Source organism: Cebus imitator, unplaced genomic scaffold (assembly GCF_001604975.1).
Source record: "Cebus imitator isolate Cc_AM_T3 unplaced genomic scaffold, Cebus_imitator-1.0 Scaffold254, whole genome shotgun sequence".
In the NCBI taxonomy this organism is placed as follows: domain Eukaryota; kingdom Metazoa; phylum Chordata; class Mammalia; order Primates; family Cebidae; genus Cebus; species Cebus imitator.
Window position 1 is genome coordinate 3,017,443 of NW_016107569.1, and position 19,852 is coordinate 3,037,294.

The window sequence follows — 19,852 nt, forward strand, 5'->3', positions numbered from 1 at the left end:
AGGGAAGGGAGTCAAGAAATGACAAGCTGCCCAGTCTGTCCCAGAGGGAGACCCCCAGCATGCTCCAGACCCCATGTGGGCCCTCAGGGCCTTGGCGTGGCTTCCACACCTGGGCGGCAGGCAGGCGGGCTGCGGGTAAACAGGGCACAGAGAGCCTTTTGTGAAAGCACAAACAAGGCCAAGCCGGGAAAACTTCCCAGGCAGGAGGGGAGGCGGGTGGCTGGCACCCCTCCTGTACCGGGGATGGGAAGGCTGGCCTCCAGTGCTCTCCCAGGGAACGGGAAGGGGCCACTCTCGACAGGCCCTGTCCCTGGAGGGTTCCAAGCCTGTGAATCCAAGCACAGTCCATGGGTCGTGTGCTTCCTCTGTCCCAGAGCTGGAGGGGGAGGAGAGGTCTCAGCCTTGTCTGGCACACACAGCCTCCACTCTCCCCAGGGCGGGCACTGCCCTGGAGGCCCCCACACCCAGCTGGGGTGAGTCAGAGGCTGCCGGCTGGGGGTGCTGCCCGCCTTGGGACACACCCTCACTTCCTGGGGAGAGGAAAAGAGGGGGCGCCAGGGCTGGAGCGGGAGGGGAGCATGGGTCAGTTCCAAACTGATCTCACCTGGGCTGGGCGCCCAAACAGGTTCGTCCTCAACCTGATGAATATGTGCCTAAGTGATTAAAAAACAAAAAAAGAAAAAAAGAAAAAAAAAAAAAAGAAACAAGAGGTTCGTCCTCACGCCAACTCGAAAGGGCATGGCCTGCCTTCTAGGGAGAAGGGCAACAGGCGAGGAACACCCACCTGGGCTTCCCCCAGCAGCTCCAGAGCCAAGCACAGAGAGGCAGCAGGTAGGGCTGGAGGTGCAGCCTCAGGACCTGCCCTCGCCCTGCTAGGCTGAAGCAGGAGCACCCAGTTACTGAACGTCAACTAAGTGCCCAGCACGTCCTTGCCCCATCTCCCAACCTTCACGCAAACCAGCAAGGTGGCACCCACCTCACCACCATAAGACCGTGGGAAAGTCCCTTCACCTCACTGGGCTCTGGTTTCCTCATCTGTAAAATGGACTGAAGAGTCTATTCCTCGGAGGATTGTGATGAGGACAGAATGAGGCAGTCCACGTAAAGCTTTTGGACTAATGCCTGTCACACAGTAAGGCTCTGGAACGTTATTATCATGGTAGAATTTATCAGTTCTTTTATGGGTGTGATGTCTGAGGCCCAGAGAAATTCAGTAACCTGCCCAAGGCCACACAGCTAGAAAGGGCTGGGAAGATGCACTCCAAGCTTGACTTTCCATTGTGCCAACCTGCCTCAAAGGCAAGTGGGCCCCCTGGAACCCCCCGGGACCCAGATCCTTGAAGATACTTCTTGAGATAACATCCTCTTTACCTTAGGGGTACACGGAAAGCGGGGCTCTACAGGGAACCCCAACAGGCCACACTCAGATGCCTCTGGTCTCACAGGTACCGCTATAAGGAAGCTCTGGAAGCGGGCCCAGCTCTGGGTTTAGGGCCAGAAGGCATTGTTGGGTCTGGACCCTGGGGGCAGAAGGGCCTGGAAGGCAGGCCATTTTTTTTTTTTTTTTTTTTTGAGACAGGATCTTGCTCTGTTGCCCAGGCTGGAGCACAATGGTGCGATCATGGCTCACTGCAACCTTGAACTCTTGGGCCCAAGCAATCGTCTAGTCTCAGCCTCTAAGTAGCTGGAACTACAGGCACATGTTACCACATTTGGCTACTTTTTTTGAGATGGAGTCTCACTCTGTCACCCAGGCTGGAGTGCAGTGGCACAATCTGGGCTCACTGCAACCTCCACCTCCGAGGTTCAAGTGATTCTTCTGCCTCAGCCTCCTGAATAGCTGGGATTATAGGTGTGTGCCACCACACCCAGCTGATTTTTGTATTTTTTAGTAGAAACAGGGCTTCGCTATGTTGGCCAGGCTGGTTTTGAATTCCTGACTCAGGTGATCCATCGGCCTTGGCCTCCCAAGGTGCTGGGATTACAGGTGTGAGCCACTGCACCCAGACTAATTTTTTTTTTTTTTTTTTTTTTGAGATAAGAGTCTCACTCTGTCACCTAGGCTAGAGTGCAGTGACACAATCTCCGCTCACTGTAACTTCCACCTCCCAGGTTCAAGTGATTCTCCTGCCTCAGCCTCCCAAGTAGCTGGGACTACAGGCACATGCCACCACACCCGGCTAATTTTCTGTTTTTTTTTTAAAGTAGAGATGGGGTTTCACCATGTTAGCCAGAATGGTCTTGATCTCCTGATCTTGTGATCCACACGCTTCAGCCTCCCAAAGTGCTGGGATTACGGCCATGAGCCACTGTGCCTGGCCACTTTTTAAAATTTTTGTACAGACAGATCGCTATGTTGCCAAGGGTAGTCTCAAACTCCTGGGCTTGAGCAATCCTCCCACCTCCACCTCCCAAAGTGCTGGGATTACAGGTGGGAACTGTCTCGTCCAGCTAACAAACACTCATATTTACACACGGAGTCAGAGCTACACACGGTTTGCAGGTCTTAACCTGTTATGAACACCAGCACTGCCTTCCTAGACAGGTTATGAAACGTGGCCAACAGCAGCCCAGAGAGGCAGCAGACGCATCTTCTGCTGAGATCCCAGGGGACTGGGCACTGGCCATGCCCTAGGCAGGCCAGGGGGACTGAGGGGTCTGACAGAGGGTGAGCTGACCGGTGCCCCACTCTCTGGGCTGGAAGGGGGCTGTCCCCAGGGATCCTGACCCATGGAGCCAGCTGGGGGATTCGAGGTGTTCCTACAGGGCCGGGATTCCCGCTCGCCGCCCCCGCTGCTGGTCAATGCATTTGTCATACTGCCCGTCAGAGGGCGTGGGTTTGGCAGCTGCACTCTGAGGGCACCTAGGTGGCATGTGAAAGCCGTGGAATTTTACAGCCACTTTTACTCTGGTGGAACGTCGCTCTAGGCGTGAGGCTTAGATTGCAGCAAGCAATTTAATTTTGAGGTTTTAAGCCCTCAAGAGACGTTTAGATGTAGACGAACTTGCTGCGAGATGCAAGACGCAATAGAAGCGCATCTGGAAGACAGCAGGGAACATTTGTGGCTGGGAGTAAAAGCCCTTCTAGAAACCTCAGCCCCGCACGTCCTTAAGGAAGAAGGTTAAGCCCCTCGCCTTCCCAACACACATACTCACACACACACTCACACACATACACACACACACACACACATACATACTCACACACAGTGAAGCCAGTAAAAAGCAACTGTCCAGCCCCCATCCTGTGGGGAGCTCAGCCCTGCTTCCACACTGAGGACATGAGTTCTGCAGGAGACGACGGGGACTAAGGCAAAAGAGTGGCCTCTGGTCAGTGTTTCTTAGCGTGGTTTGTAGCCCACAAGCCTCACAACTGCTGGGGAAGCTTCTTCACAGTGCAGATTCCTGGGCCCAACCTTCCAGGGCAGACTCTGCAGGTCTGTAGTGGTGGGCCCAGGGGAACAGCATTTTAAACAAGCTCCCAGGTGACTCTGAGGGCCCCCAGAAGCCTGGGAACTTGAGAAAAGGAAGCAACAGAGGGTGAAGTAGAAAGAGCCCTGGCTGCCAAGCAATACCAACCTGGGTTCAAGTCCTAGCTTTGCCACATGTACATTGTATAACTGGGCCAGAGACTTCGTCCCTCTGGGCCTTGGTCTGAAAAATGGTAAAGTGATCTCACACACAAGGCTGTGGCGAAGGTAAGATGGGCAAATGTGTTCAGTGTCCCAGCACACCACCTGGCATTGAGACATGGCGCGGAGGATGACCACGGGCTGTGAAGGTGCTACTGAGAAGGGGAGCAGGGCACCATCTGCGGAGGGGCTGGCTCCATGGCTCTCATGTGGCATGTGGGAGAGAAAAGAGACTTCCGGGAAAGAACAGAGGAAGTGACATGGGGGAGGGAGAGCGACAGGACAGTGTACCTGAAAAGCACAGGTGACACGTCAGGAGCTCCAGCACAGACCTCGCTCCCAGCGCGATCATGCCAGATGCTTTAGCAGCCCTGCAAAACAAGGCTGCCATGCCTGTACAGTCGCCTTGCCCAAACCCTTCAGCTATGTTCCAAAAGGGCATCTTTGGACCCAGGGGGCAGGGTGGGCCGTCCTCCTGCTCCTCACCACTGTCAGGGGTAAAACTTGAAAGGAGCATTCCAAAAGGACCACAACCAAGGCTTCCTCCAGGTACAGCAAGGGTAACTGAGTTAGGGTCTGTTTGTTCCTGAGGGATCAGGAAGGTCTGAACTCAGGAGAACACAATGGCTCAAACTCAATTTGACTCAGCTCAATTCGTGTGTGTGTCCCAAACCCAGATGGCAGGTGGAGGCCAAAGCCCCTCAGGCCAGCCCCTGTGGTTCACTCCACACCAACCCTAACAAAGAAGAGGAATTATGATCTGACAAGCAGGACCTGCTGCTTCCTGCTCAGTGCTGCCCAGCATGAAGGACTACAGCTCAGGCCTCCCCTCTCCAGGGGACAGAGTTCCTCAAAACCAACAGGAAACTCCTACAGGGCAGAGCCAGGAGTTGGCTGACCTTATCCCATAAACAGGAGAGTCGACACAATCACACACCAGGCATTTCCCACCTCCCTCCGCGGCTGTAAATGGCCAAACAGCTCAAAACACCCAGCATGTGATGGGGAGGGGCCCGGGGGCTCAAGGGTGCACATTCTGCCAGGACCACACAACAGCTCTCTCTACTTCTTGCATGGGAAAGAGATCTAGGGGATATCGTTAAATGAAACAAAAGCAAGCTGAGAATCAGCAACTCAAACATGACCAGATTTTTATAAAAATAAGCAAATGGTAATAACAGACGTGGAAGAATGTACCCCTTCCCATTCACACCTCTGAAGATGGATATCAGGGGAGACTCATTTCCTATGTAACATTAAAAAGCCAAACAGGCCTGGCATGGTGGCTCACACCAGTAATCCCAGCGCTTTGGGAGGCTCAGGTAGGAGGATCTCATGAGCCCAGGAGTTTGAGACCAGCCTGGGTAATGTAGAGAGGCTCAATCTCTACAGTAAATAAATAAATAAATATTAGCTAGGTGCAGTGGTGCACGCCTGTAGTCCCAGCTACTTGGGAGGCTGAGGCAGGAGGATCGCTGAAGCCTCGAAGATCCTGCAATGAGCCATGATGGTGCCAGTGCACTCCAGCCTGGGCAACAGAGTGAGACCCTGTCCCCCAGAAATATCCAAAAGTATAAAAACATATGATGAATATGCAACTATGTTGGTAATTACAAAAAAAAATGTCTATTTCTTTTAAAATCCAGGCTGGGAGACTCAGGCCTTCCTTCTCACAAAAAAACTGAGGGGAGAGGCAAAGGCAGGGAGGACTCAGGGCAGAGAACAAAGGACCCTGGCCCAGGATTCCAGAGTCTGGAGTCAAGCCGAATGTCCTTGCTTTCTTTACAGATGAGTCTGGGCAAGTTGTTTCCCCACTCTGATCCTCAGTTTCCACATCTGTAAACTAGGGATAATGGCCACTGCCGAAGCATCCTCGAATGGTCAAATGAGATCACTGACCTGAGTGTTTTACAAATTATACAGCTGTCTATACACACACCACCCAGGACTGGGGACTGCCTTCTAGGACATGCGCTCTGCCAAACACCTGCTCTACGTCAACATATTTAATCCTCCAAATGTCCTAAAGGGAGGTAAGTGGTAAGATTAACTTTTTTTTTTTTTTGAGACTGAGTTTTACTCTTGCTGCCCAGGCTGGAGTGCAGTGATGCCATCTTGGCTCACCACAACCTCCGCCTCCCTGGTTTAAGTGATTCTCCTGCCTCGGCCTCCTGAGTAGCTGGGAATACAGGCATGCACCACCATGCCTGGCTAATTTTGTATTTTTAGTAGAGCTGGGGTTTCTCCATGTTGGTCAGGCTGGTCTCCAACTCCCTACCTCAGGTGATTCGCCTGCCTTGGTTTACAGGCGTGCACCACCATGCCCAGCCAAGATTATCTTTTTTATAGAATGAGGAAACTGGCCGGTCGCGGTGGCTCATACCTGTAATCCCAACACTTTGGGAAGCTAAGGTGGGTGGATCACCTGAGGTCGGGAGTTTGAGACCAGCCTGGCCACTATGGTGAAATGCCGTTTCTACTAAAAATACAAAAATTAGCCAGGCGTGGTGGTGGGCACTGTCGTCCCTGCTACTTGGGAGGCTGAGGCAGGAGAAACACTTGAATCCAGGAGGCAGAGGTGGCAATGAACCAATATCACGCCACTGCACTCCAGCCCAGGTAACAAAGCGAGACTCTATCTCAAAAAAAAAAAAAAAAAGAATGAGGAAACCAAGACTCAGAGAGGTACAAGGACTGGCCCACAGTCACTCAGCAAACACATGACAGCCAAAACTCAAACCCAGGTCCGACGGCAGTTCGTAATCAGTGCGCTCTCCTGCCTCTGGGAACTGTTTTCCAAAGCACAGGCCAAGAAATCCCAGTCCCCAAAGATGTCTATATGTTCAAATAAGTGGAGAAACATGACTCGCTAGTTCCGTTATCATGGTCAGCTCAATCCATTCAAGGCTCTGATAAGTCCTGTGGCAAGGATAACAAGAAGTCTTTGTTTCCCAGAATTACCAAACCTCTGTGACCAAAGAAACTGGTGTCTCACAGAACACACTTGGGAAACATGGTCCACACTTTTTGGGAAATGTGGTCATGAGGCTGCATTAGCAACCCGGACTGATAAGACATGGGGTGAAGGAGACAAAACAGAGGTTTGCGATGAAACAACTCAGCATTCAGTGAGTGCAGCAAGCAGGCATTGCTCAGCGGGAGAAGGAGAAAGAGGGTAATTCTGCTGTCTGCCCCTCTGCCCTGTACCTACAGCAAGAACAGCAAAGGACTGTGGGAATGGAGATGTTGCCCTTTGCTCCCCAGGCTGGGAAGGGCACTTGACCGGAGCTAGAGCTGGCCTAGATGGAGGGGGGCCCAGTCCTTACCCCAGGGACGGCTCTGCTATCTGCGCGTCGGCTGTTGGTGCTGAGGCTGGCCTGCGTCGGCCTGGGCAGGGTCCTGGCATTCCTTTTGCTCCATGGACGCTGCCTCCCTGCAAGGAAGCGAGAGCTGCTGTCAGTAGGCACATGTGTGACTGTCGCAGTTACCTGCTGCGCTGCCAGCACCTGCTGAGAGCCTGCTTGGTACCAGGCCCTTGGCTGGGCTCTGGGGTGACAAAAGAGGATTTTTTTGAGACAAGAGTCACAGGCTGGAGTGCAGTGGTGCAACCTTAATTCACTGCAACCTCAGTCTCCTGGGTCCAAGTGATTCTCCTGCCTCAGCCTTCCGAGTAGATGGGATTTCAGGCATGCACCACCAGGCCCAGCTACTTTTTTTCTTTTTAGTAGAGACGGGGTTTCACCACATTGGCCAGGCTGCTCTCAAACTCCTGACCTCCAGCAATCTGCCTGCCTCGGCCTCCCGAAGTGCTGGGATTACAGGTGTGAGCCACTGCGCCCAGGAAGCAAAAAAAGGTTCTGACAGAGCACCTCCCTCCAGAACCTGGTCTACTGAGGAGGTGCCAAGTCAACAGCGACAGTCTGACAGCTCAGGGCTCTGCTGTAGGGAAGCCAGGAGAAGCACTAGATCCAGACTAGCAGGGTCAGAGAAGGCTTTCTGGAGGAGGAGTTGTCTGAGTGGACTCCTAAGAGTAGGAGCTGGAAAAAGCATTCCAGGCAGGAGAAACAGCACACGTTTACCTGGAGGAGAGAGGTCATGGCATCCGGAGAAGGCTTTGGGGCTTGGCATGGCTAGATCCAGAGCCAGAGGGGGGAAGTGGCAAGAGATGAGCCACAGTGGGGTGGCTGGGACAAGCAGAGTCCAGCCTCTGCCCAGATTCCAACTCAAACATCAAATCCACCCATCATCTCTGACAGTCAGCCAGCCACCAACGAGCACCGACTCCGTACGTGCCAGGCACTCTGTGCAGAACTGTGAGTGGGAGTGTCAAGGTGGAGAGAGAGGTGTGATCACTACAACATAAGTATCAGGAGCCAGGAGCCGGGAGAGTGGCTCAGCCACCGGAGAGAGCCAAAGGATTGGCAGGAGTTAACCAGGAAGGAGGATGGCAGGGGTACACAAAGACACCTGGACCGATCTAGGAGGGATAGCTGTGTTTCCATCATTTCTACCATTGGGTCTTTACTACACTGACTGAGTTCCAAGCCCTGTGCTGGGAGGACAGACGTGGAAGATGGTCTCTGCCACCGCTAGAGGTAGGTCGATAACCCCTCAATTCTACACAAGGTAGTGGTGACTAGGCAGTAAAGCACCTACAGCTATCTAGGCACAGAGGCCATCCAAGCCAATCTCTACCTCACTCTACCCTCCGTGTCAAGGATAGGGCACCCACTGAGGCTCAGCAGTCCAATCACCTGCCCATGGCAGAGCCAGGTCCAGAACTTGAGCCCCTGGACTGTCTGTCACTGATAATTCTAGTCCCTCCTCTTCCAGGAAGCATACCCCAACCATCACCTACATAACCACCCAGAGCTAATTCCTTCTTCCTCTGGGCTGCCTCTGTAATGGTGGCCACAGTGTATCAGAACTTATGTGTCTTCCGGTATGCCTCTCCTCCCAGATTGCAGTTCTCAGAAGGCCGGGGCTATGTTTTCCCAGCCACTCCAGGCCCAAGATGGGCACTTTTTAAAGGATGGCTGAATGAATGAATGAATGAGTCAAGGCATGGAAGGATAGTGTGTTGGGCTCTAGAGCCCTACGTCCATCCTACCTGAATCCTCAAGAGGTCTTGGCCCATCAGTGTGTGCCTCAGTTTCTCCATGTGAAAACCTGGAATTACCTCTACTCTAAGGGGAGGAAGTCAGGAACCAGGCTGATTTCCCTCCAGCTCCTATAGGCAAGGTCCAGGCCAAGCCAGGCAGCAACCCAAGGTCTGGCCACTTGCCTGAGTTCTGACCCACGGGAGTGATCCCCAGGACCCTCTGAAGTCCAGAAAGGCCACTCAAAGTTTGCAAAGGAAATAGCTTCCTAGTGGTGTGCCTAAGGGATGGAGAATCACCTCATCTAGTCAAGTTCTCGGGGGAAGTCACAAACCTTTCCTGCACCCCCTGCTCTGTACCCCATGGTCCCTAGAAGGTGGGGAGCATCAGACCCCATCCAAAGAAGCCCTGAGACCAGGAAAACAAGGAAGCAGAGACCAGTCACTCATCCCTGGCATGTCCACAATAGCCGGTACTCCAGCACAAGTCATCATCTGTCCTTGCCTCCCTTCATGAGCCAGAGGAAGACCTGACCTTCATGGAAGCAACATCAGTGAGACTGAGCAATCAGCACTGCCCAGTTGCTCTGAACAAACTCCCAGTGCCCCTTCCCCTCCACAGGAAGTATCAGCAACAGCCGATCTCCTCCCTCTTCCTCCAGTCTGTCTGTCTGCCAGTTAGTCTGCTCCAAAGGGCAGAATACAGTTTGACAGGGGTTAAGAGTACTAACAGAAGAGGTAGAAGAGGCCCTTGGGAACTTGGGGCTCCCCCAATTCCCTTCCTGTCACCAGGTGCTCCCCCTCCACACCTCATTTTCAAAAGGCTTCCTGAGGTAGGACAGGGGAAGAGGAGTCAGTGGAATTGTGGCTCACCCAGGAACCACCCACCCTTCCAGCCAAGTCTCCATCAGGAGGCGGCTACCAGATAACCCCTGACCCAGCTCTCCTTCCCAAAAAAGGCAACAATCCTTATCAGCTGAGAACCGGCAGACCTCGGTTCACTCCAGTCCAGATCTAGAGGAAGAAGCAGTCGGCGAAAGCAGCAGAATCATCATGAACTCCAAGAGCCCCAGCTATGTCCCTTCAGCCTGGGAGCCCAGTTTGCTGAGTCTCCAGCTCACCTAGGGCTGGACCAGGCCCAAACCTCACTGGATCTGGCCCTCGGGCCAACCTGGATGCTCAGGACTGGGACAGGGTCTGGGGTCTTAGATTCCGGACCACTCTTCCGAGATATCCCATCCCAGACAGACCCCAAGGGCCAAACCGGGGATCTTGCCCCCAAGTCAGGGCACTGTCCCCACCGGAACAAGACGAAGGAGGGGTGCAAGGGGGGGCCAGGAACTCTGCGAGAAGACAGCTACGGAAATCTTTGAAAAAGAAATGGCAAGGAGAGAACCCAGAGGTGGAACCTCTAGGAAGGGGAGAGTGTGTGTGGAGGGGTGAGGATTTGGGGGGACCCAGGGGATGACAAGGGGACACAGGGGAGCCGAGGCGGAAACTCCTAGTTTCTGGAGCACAAGGAGGCACGGGGGTGCCTGGGAGGGGGCTCGCGCGCCGCGGAGCCGGGGAGAGGGTGGGGCCCCGGAGACCCCGGGCACGGGGAAGTCCGGAGTTAGGTCGAACACCGCGGGAGGCCCCCAGGGGGCCGGCCCCGAGACAGAGCCCCAGATGCCCCGGGCGCCCGGGGCCGGGCAACTGGCCGGGGGAGTGTGTGAGTGGGTTTCGAGAGGTGACAGCTCGCGCCCCTGTCCCCACCCCATCCACTCACCTGGACTCGCCGCGCCCGGCCGCCCAGCAGGCAGCCCTAGGCCCCGGCCGCTTAGTCCCGCCGCCGGCCGCAGCGCTGCTCCGGCGCCTCCTTTTGTTTGTCCCTCACTGCACCACTCAGGCTCCTCCGCCCCGGAAGTGACGTCACCGCCGGGCGCGAACGCGGCGGCCAGGGCGTCGCCATGTTTATGAGGGGAATCTCTCTGAGCCTTCACCCGTTCTCACCCCTACGCCAGCGCCCTGTTACTTCGGGGCGGAAGTAGCGGAGCCCGGACTCGACCCCCTTAAAGGGACAGGGACTGCTGCAACCTACCGAGTGTACTTGGGAACAAGAGGTGAAACGTCCCAGGCGGGGGTAAGTAGCTGTGTCGGAGCGTCGCTGCCCGGAGGTTGGGTGTAGAGGCTGAGAGGGCCTGCTAACGGTTCCGATCTTGGTTGTGCCAGAGTGCTTAATGAATTTGGTGCTGCTATTATAAAGGAGTGGCTGAGCAGAATGATTGAGCCGCCCGCGGGAGTCACCTGTGCGTGCTGCTCGCTGATCCGCGCTCGGACACTGGGGCTGGTCCTCCCTGCACCCAAATCCCCCTCCCACGATCGCGCCAGTGGAGATGACACTCGAGGCAACAGCGAATTCTGGGCAGATCTGGGGTTGGAACTGGATCCCCGGACTCCAGCTCTGCAGCTCCATGGATCCCTGTGGGTCCTCTCAAATTCCCTGGCTGATAACAGTAACGGCAACCAAATTAAAAAATAATCCATGCAATGGAATGTTGTGTAGCTCTTTAAGACGGAAAATGTTCAATATGCACTAATATAGAGTGATTTCTAAGATACCTTAGATGAAAAAAGGAAGGAACGGAAAAACAGCGTTGATGGGTGCTATCGTTTGCCCAGAAGGACGCATGAGGGTGGGGGTATCTGCGGGTGTGCACGCCAGCTGTCTGACAAGATGCACAAGAAGTTGTTAATTGTGGTTGCCTGGGACAGGAGAACAGGGGTGCTGGGTACCTGGGCCAGGGTGAGAAATTTAGAGAAATTTACTACCATGTGCACAGATAGATCATTAAAAATAAGATGATGAAGACAGTCACGGCTCCCATCCATCACATGTTAAGCCAATGCCTAGTTTCACCTCTCCTGATGGGAGGTCTTATTTTTCCCTTTTAATAGAAGAGAAAAGAACCTTAGAGAGGTTAGGAAACTTAGCAATATCATAGCCAGGAAGTGGAGAAGCTGGAATTTGAGCCCTGGGCGATTTTACACTAATGCTCATCATCTAACTTATCCTCCCAACTAAGAAGCTTTTTTGTTGTCAAGTCATGCAACCACCGTCTCGGGTCTGGCACTCAAGAGGCGTCCAGTAACTATTTATTGACATGATGTGTAGTGTGAAAAGCAAACATTGAAGGTCAGAGCCCAAGCTTAAAGTCCAGGGCCTGGTTGCCTCTCCAACCTGTGGACTGTGGGCCTGGCAGGTACTCCATAGGCCACCATGTTCCCACCTGTAAAATGAACAACCAGAGCCACAGTTGTAGACTGAGGATTTTTAGCCCAATTTTTGAGGGTTAGTGAATAAAGAGGAAAGTAACAGCCTAAAATGGGGTGAAATATCAGCCAGGGGTAGTGGCTCACACCTGTAATCCCAGCACTTTGGGAGGCTGAGGTGGGCGGATCACAAGGTCAGGAGTTCAAGACCAGCCTGGCCAATATGGTGAAACTCCATTTCTACTAAAAAATAAAAATTAGCCAGGTGTGGTGGCATGTGCCTGTAGTCCCAGCTACTCAGGAGGCTGAGGCAGGAGACTCACTGGAACCCAGGAGGCAGAGGTTGCAGTGAGTCAAGATCACTCCAACTTGGGCGACAGAGCAAGACNGGGGGGGTGGAGGTTGTGGGTGGAGGAGCATAGCGGCTGGGGTTGGGGAGCAAAGGCCCCCTCCACCCTAGGCTGGGCACTGTTGTAGAGTTGGATGGTGATTGGAGCCATGGGAATTCGCCCATTCGCCGGTTCAAAAAGGGGACTGAGCAGAGAACCAGGACAGTAGATTCCCAAGACTCCAAAAAAAAAAAAAACAAAGTGGGGGGTGGGGGTTGAAATGTCACAGGTAATATTCATTCTTTTGATAAATATGCATTCATTCGGTCATTATTCTGGACATTGTGGAGATGGTAGTCAGGAGCTTACATTTTAGAAGGGGAAGATAAATCAGAAAACAAGTAACTCAATAAATAATTTAATTTCAGATCATAATAGGTGCTATGAAGATGACGGATCTTGTGACTGTTCCCATGTATTATACTTTGTACTTTACACGCAGATGAGCCTCATTTTACAGATAAGTGAGGCAGAGTGATTAAGAAAGTTGCCTGAAGTGGGCTCCTACCGGTCTCCCTTCCTCCCTAGGAAGGCTGTTGGGCTCCTGGGCCTCTCCCTCAGCTTCCTGGGATCATCTGTGCTAATGCTTTGGGGACCTACTGTGTGCTGGGTAAGATGCCAGAGGCTGAGGATCTGGTGGAGAGCAGGTTAAACATGAAGTTCCTGTCCTGGGAGTTGAGCGCCCCTGTGCTGAGTGTCTTGAGGCTCAGAGCCCGGACACATGGCTTAGCTTCGTGGGGTCAGAAAGGAAGGGACTTTCAATGTGACCGGAATTTGTAGGATGACTGGAAGGAGAAATGATGGGGCTGGAGACTCAAGCAGAGATGGGCACCCACCCTGGACTTGGCCTTGGGGTCCGCTAGGAAACTGAGGGTGACTGACAGGATTGGAGAATATGCAAGTTAGACCCATTCAGTCTGGCTTCAGCAGGAATCTTTCCTCCTGGAGAAGACCTCCATTAGGTGCCAAACACCCGAGCTCCACAACTAACCTCTCCAAGCTCCAAAGACGAGGGTTCCTGATTTTATAATCCAGGTGGGGGTGATAAAGGAAGACAGGCGCATTCACAGCCATGAGGCAGTCACTGTAACAACTCCTGCCAGAACAGACGTGGGACCACATCCCACTCCTGGATGGCACTGCCCGTTCCCTGCATAATTTCTAACACGCTCATCTATGCCCTCATTCCCTGGCTTGCAGCTGAGGCCTCCTAGTGCTTTTTTGGGACTTTGGGTAAGTCATTTCCCCTCTCTAAGCCTCAATTTCCCCACCTGTAAACTGATGCCACCTTCTTGGTGGGTCGCGGTGGCTCACATCTGTAATCCTAGCACTTAGGGAGGCCTTGGCGGGTGGATTACGAGGTCAGGAGATCGAGACTATCCTGGCCAACATGGTAAAATCCTGTCTCTACTAAAAATACAACAATTAGTTGGGCATGGTGGCACGTGCCTATAATCCCAGCTACTCAGGAGGCTGAGGCAGGAGAATCGCTTGAACAAGGGTGTCAGAGGTTGCAGTGAGCTGAAATCATGCCACTGCACTCCAGCCTGACAACAGAGCGAGACTATGTCTCAAAAATACAAATAAAAATAAATCTGATGCCACCTTCTCTAGGGTTCCTGCCAGGCTATCTGCCTGTCTGTTGTGGGTTCCTTTAATGTACAAAGCTGAGTGAGATTGCGGTTTTGAACCTGGGTCCTGTGCCAGGAGGAGTAAGTGGCAGGATACCCACTGTTTGTCTCACTCAGGGTCTTCCACCAGCCCCTCCAGCCTGAACCCTGTAGTCTGGACTCCCAGAAGTGGTTTCTGTCTCCTCTGCCAATTCCTAAGCTCAAGGGGACTGTGTGTGGTGCTGTGATTGTTCGAGCTCCTCAGACAGGCCGCTCTTTCCGGGTAAACATTGACTCTCAACAGAATGTCACCAAACATTTGTCTTTGGGAGACTGTTTTTATCTATCAAAAAAAAACTAGGGCCGGGCGCGGTGGCTCAAGCCTGTAATCCCAGCACTTTGGGAGCCCGAGGCGGGTGGATCACGAGGTCAACAGATCGAGACCATCCTGGTCAACATGGTGAAACCCTGTCTCTACTAAAACTACAAAAAATGAGCTGGGCATGGTGGCACGTGCCTGTAATCCCAGCTACTCAGGAGGCTGAGGCAGGAGAATTGCCTGAACCCAGGAGGCGGAGGTTGCAGTGAGCCGAGATCGCGCCATTGCACTCCAGCCTGGGTAACAAGAGCGAAACTCTGTCTAAAAAAAAAAAAAAAAAAAAAAACTAGGATTTACTTTATAATAAGAGATTTTTTCCTTTTGCTTGGTTACTATGGAAAGCCTTGTAGGTTTAAATGTTAATAGCTTGTTGGCCAGAGCGGAGGCTCACCCCTGTAATCCCAGAAATTTGGAAGGCTGAGGTGGGAGGATCGCTTGAGCTCAGGAGTTCAAGACCAACCTGGGCAACATGGTAAAACCCCGTCTCTACCAAAAATGCAAAAATTAGCTGGGCGTGGTGGCCCATGCCTGTGGTCACAGCTACTCGGGAGGCTGAGGCACAAGAATCACTTGAATCTGGGAGGCAGAGGTTGCAGTGAGCCGAGATTGTGCCACTGCACTCCAGCCTGGGCAATAGAGCACAACTGTCTCGAAAAAAAAAAAAGTAACTTGTCATTGACAGGCGGCTATGAGCCAGGACCCACAGTATACTCTCTGTGGATTCTTATCACCCCCATTGTGCAGATGAGAAAGCTGAGCCTCCAAGTTTCCACACTCTGGCATGATCAAGGTCCCATAGCTAGTTGGAGCTGGGACCATCTGATCCAAGTCCAAGCTTTGGTCTTCCGTGGTTGTTCGTGTAGTAGACTGGTCTTCCCGGGCACAGTATCACCTATCCCGTACCCCTTCTCTAGAGGTGCCATGATGTGTGTTGTACTAGTAACTGGGAGTCTCCTGGCATTTTAAACCCAGGCATGCTAAACATCCTTCAAGGATAGCTCTCCCCAGTGATGAACTGACTCACCTCCAATTCTAAATGTGCCCCTATTGAGAAGCTCCAGAACCAAATCTTGTCATTTACTTGAGTGATGTGGCATGGGGCCAGCCTGGGAAGCCAGGGTCACCTTGCCTGCCGTTGGAAGCAGCCATGCAAGGTGGAGTTGGACAAGGCATGGCTTCTGTCCCTGAGGGGCTGATGGTCAGCTGCAGCACCCACCTCCTGAGAGAAGATTTCGGGGGACAGAATTGGGACTTTGGAAACAGGCAAGCCAGGGTTTGAATCACAGCTGGAGCTCTCTAGGCGGGATGAGCTTTCCTTGTTCTCCTCTTGAGGAAAATAGAGGCAATAATACCGTCCTAATCAGCTGTGGTGAGGATTAGAGAATTTAGCACAGGGTTGGGGGGCGTCAGGCACAGGTAGGTGCTCTCTGAGTTCAGCAAAGGGCCTGGGTGGACACAGAAGCTTCGGAGAGGAGGCACAGGTGGGGCTCAGCCCTGCCAGGGGTTTTGGATTGAAGGATATGCCAGGCAGGGGAAACAACTTGAGTGAAGGTGGGCAACATCTATTCAAAAGCAGGCCAAGTGTGGTGGCTCACACCTGTAATCCCAGCACTTTGGGAGGCTGAGGCAGGCGAATCACCTGTGATCAGGAGTTCAAGACCAGCCTGGCCAACATGGTGAAACCCCGTCTCTACAGAAATACAAAAATTAGCCAGGCATGATGATAGGTGCTTGTGATCCCAGCCACTTGGAAGACTGAGGCAGGAGAATCACTTGAACCCGGGAGATGGAGGTTGCAGTGAGCCTAGATTGTGCCACTGCACTCCAGCCTGGGTGACAGGGTAACAGAGAGAGACTCTGTCTCAGAAAACAGAAACAGAGGATGACTGGACGAAGTGGCTCATGCCTGTAATACAGGCTATAATCCTAGCACTTTAGGAGGCCGACGTGGGAAGATCACTTGAGCCCATGAGTTCAAGACCAGCCTGGGCAACATAGGGAGATCCCGTATCTTTAAAAAAAAAAAAAAAAAAAAAGCAAAGGATTTGAGAGCCAAGGTGGTGGCATGCACCTATAACTCCAGCTACTCAGGAGGCTGAGGCAGGAGGATCACTTGAGCTCAGGAGTTTGAGGCTTCTGGGTGACAATGCAAGACCCTATCTATAAAAAAAGAGTAAAGGGAGGGAAGGTGGAGGCTGCCAAGGCTGGATTCAGGCCAGCTCCAAAGGCCAGACTGAGGAGGCTTTGGACTTTGTCCAGCGTTACCACACCTGCTGGGCAGAGCCGGTCCAGTTGGAGTTGGGGGACAGTGGCATAGCTGACATCAGCCCCTGGGTTATTGACATTAGCCCCTGGAATGCATCACTGACGCATTCCAGGTGCCCAGGGGTCATCCACTGCCTTCAGGCCAAGCAAATGGCCAGTAGCTGCCCAGGCTGATGGAGGTGTGTGTCAGAGGAGGGCACAGCCCACTGGCCCTCAGCCCCTGGCCTGCCTGGCCTGGCAGCAGGGAGGCCTCAGATCTTAGATGCCTCGGAGCTCCCCCAGAAGAGTCTAGGGCACGGGAATGGTCCACAGCCCTGGTGGTGCTGGGCCTCCTCCGTGCTGCCAGAGCACCTGAGCTGCCTCCATTGCAGCAGTTCTCACACAGATTTTTTTTTTCTTGAGATGGAGTCTTGCTCTGTCACCCAGGCTGGAGTGCAGTGGCACAATCTTGGCTTACAGTAAATTCTGCCTTCCAGGTTCAAGTGATTCTCCTGCCTCAGCCTCCTGAATAGCTGAGATTACAGGTGCCCACGACCACACCCAGCTAATTTTTGTATTTTTAGTAGAGACAGGGTTTCGCCATGTTGGCCAGGCTGGTCTCAAACTCCTGACCTCAGGTGATCCTCCCACCTCAGCTTCCCAAAGTGCTGGGATTACAGGCGTGAACCACCCCGCCAGTGAACCGAGATCGCGCCGCTGTACTCCAGCGTGGACGACAGAATAAGACTCATCTCAAAACCAAAAACCAAAAAACAAACAAATAAACAAATGGATCATAAATGGAATAATGAAAGAAATAGTTAGCTGTGGGGATGTCAACTCTGTAGCTGTTCACTGTTTGTGAAACTTGAGATCTGCTGCCAGAGAAACTTCGTGAAGGCAAACTTACCAACATAAATGAGGAAGGTGGTTCTAAAGAAAAAGATGATGACCCAGAGGAAATAACATCAGCAAAAGCTTCACTTAAATTAAAGGAACTCCCTGGGCCAGGCACAGTGGCTCATGCCTGTGATCCCGACACTTTGGGAGGCCAAGGTGGGCGGATCACTTGAGTTCAGGAGTTCCAGACCAGCCTGGCAACATGGTGAAACCGCATCCCTGGGCTGGGCGTGGTGGATCATGCCTGTAATCCTAGCACTTTGGGAGGCCAAGGCGGGTGGATCACCTGAACTCCTGATCACCTGGTCAGGAGTTCGATACCAGCCTGACCAACATGGAAAAAACCCTTCTCTTCTAAAAATACAAAATTAGCCCGGAATGGTGGCGCATGCCTGTAATCCCAGCTACTCGGGAGGCTGAGGCAGGAGAATCCCTTGAACCCAGGAGGCAGAGGTTGTAGTGAGCCAAGATTGCACCACTGCACTCCAGTCTGGCTGACAGAGCAAGACTCTTATCTCACAAAAAGAAAAAAGAAACTCCCAGAGGTATTTCACAACACTAAAAGCACAAAGGATGACTAAGGATGACTTGTATTCACTAAGACACAGAAGATGCCAGGTGCGGTGGCTCCCACCTGTAATCTCAGTGCTTTGGGAGCGAAGGCAGGACAATTGCTTGATGCCAGGAGTTCAACACCAGCCTGAGTAACATAGTGAGATCCCCATCTCTACAAAAAATAAAATAAAAATAAATAGCGAAGCATGGTGGTTCATACTTACTGTCTCAGCTACTCAGGAGGATGAGATGGAAGGATTTCCTGAGCCCAGTAGGTTGAGGCTGCAGTGATCCGAGATTATGCCATGGCACTTCAGCCTTCGGAACAAACATAGAAGAAATGCTTATTCTGTATCATAAATTAAACCACTGGAAGACTGCAGCATTGTTCAGTTCAGACGATTCTTTTTTTTTTTTTTTTGAGACAGAGATTTGCTCTGTCACCTAGGCTGGAGTGCAGTGATGTGATCTCTGCTCACTGCAACCTCCACCTGCCAGGTTGAAGTGATTCTCCTGCCTCAGCCTCCCATGTAGCTGGGATTACAGGTGTGCATCACCATGCCCAGCAAATTTTTTGTATTTGTATTTATTTCTAGTTTTTTTTTTCTTTTTGAGACAGAGTCTCGCTCTGTTACGCAGACTGGAGTGCTGTGCCACTCCCTGCAAGCTCTGCCTCCCGGGTTCAAGCAGTTCTCCTGCTTCAGCCTCCCAAGTCGCTGGGATGGGATTACAGGCGCCTGCCACCACACCCAGCTAAATTTTTTGGTAATTTTAGTAGAGATGGGATTTCACCAGGTTGGCCAGCCTGGTCTCAAACTCCTGACCTCAAATGATCTGCCCACTTCAGCCTCCCAAAGTCCTGGGATTACAGGCGTGAATCACCGTGCCTGGCCCCAGCATGGCCATTTTTAAAGTCCTATACTACTATGGAAAGTAAAGACTACCTGAATATGTACGTGTATGCATATGTATATGTATGCATTCTCACATATGTATCTATCCACAATTTATTTTGTTTATTTATTTCTTGAGACAGGATCTCACTCTGTCACACAGACTGGAATGCAGCGGTGCGATCGTGGCTCACTGCAGCCTTGACCGCCTGGGCTCAAGTGATACTCCCAGCTGAGCCTCCCGAGTAGCTGGGACCACAGGCATATGCCACCACCCCAAGCTAATTTTTAAAAAATTATTTGTAGAGACAAGGTCTTGCTATGTTTCCCAGGCTGGTCTGGAAATCCTGCGTTGGCCTCTCAAAGTGCTGGGATTACAGGTGTGAGCCACCACGTCCAGCTTTCTCTACAATTTAAAAAAGTGCACATGAAGTTATGTTGTTCTTCATCCTGCGTTTTCATTTGTTTGTTTTTGTTTTGTTTCAGGATAAGGTCTCACGCTGTCTCCCAAGCCGGAGTACAGTGGCGTGATCTTGGCTTACTGCATCCTCAGCCTCCTGGGCTCAAGCAATCCTCCCACCTCAGCTTCCCTAGTAGCTGGGACTACAGACACATGCCAGCATGGTCAGCTAATCTTTTGTATCTTTTGTAGAGATGAGATTTCACCATGTTGCCCAGGGTGGTCTTGAACTCCTGAGCTCAAGCAATCCACCTGACTTGGCCTCCTGAAGTGCTGGGATTACAGGTGTGAGTCATCATGGCCAGCCTGTCTCTACAATTTAAAACATGTAAATAGGGTTATGGGATTACATTGTTCTTCAACCTGTCTTTTTAAAAATTACCAGTCTTTTTTACTTTTTTAAAAAGTATTTTTAAAAAATACTTTTTTTTTTTTTTTTT

The 19,852-nt window shown here is 52.1% G+C and overlaps 2 protein-coding genes across 9 annotated transcripts in view; one reads left to right on the plus strand and one right to left on the minus strand.

Moving 5' to 3' along the window:
• LRRC8A (leucine rich repeat containing 8 VRAC subunit A) overlaps window positions 1–10,632 on the minus strand; it is a 38,505-nt gene extending 27,873 nt beyond the window's left edge. Inside the window, exons 1-2 of one of the 3 annotated variants that reach the window (XM_017499140.2) lie at window positions 10,499–10,632; window positions 6,959–7,065 (exon numbers count right to left, since the gene is read on the minus strand). The gene's annotated coding sequence lies outside the window, so the exon portion shown is untranslated. Of the gene's footprint in view, window positions 1–6,958; window positions 7,066–7,711; window positions 8,234–9,722; window positions 9,809–10,498 lie in introns of those variants that run through there. The other 2 variants (XM_037728063.1, XM_037728064.1) reach the window with 2 other exon arrangements.
• KYAT1 (kynurenine aminotransferase 1) overlaps window positions 10,182–19,852 on the plus strand; it is a 38,114-nt gene continuing 28,443 nt past the window's right edge. For 3 of the 6 annotated variants that reach the window (XM_017499141.2, XM_037728067.1, XM_037728068.1), the window contains exon 1: window positions 10,781–10,852. The gene's annotated coding sequence lies outside the window, so the exon portion shown is untranslated. Of the gene's footprint in view, window positions 10,254–10,637; window positions 10,853–19,852 lie in introns of those variants that run through there. The other 3 variants (XM_037728066.1, XM_017499142.2, XM_037728069.1) reach the window with 3 other exon arrangements.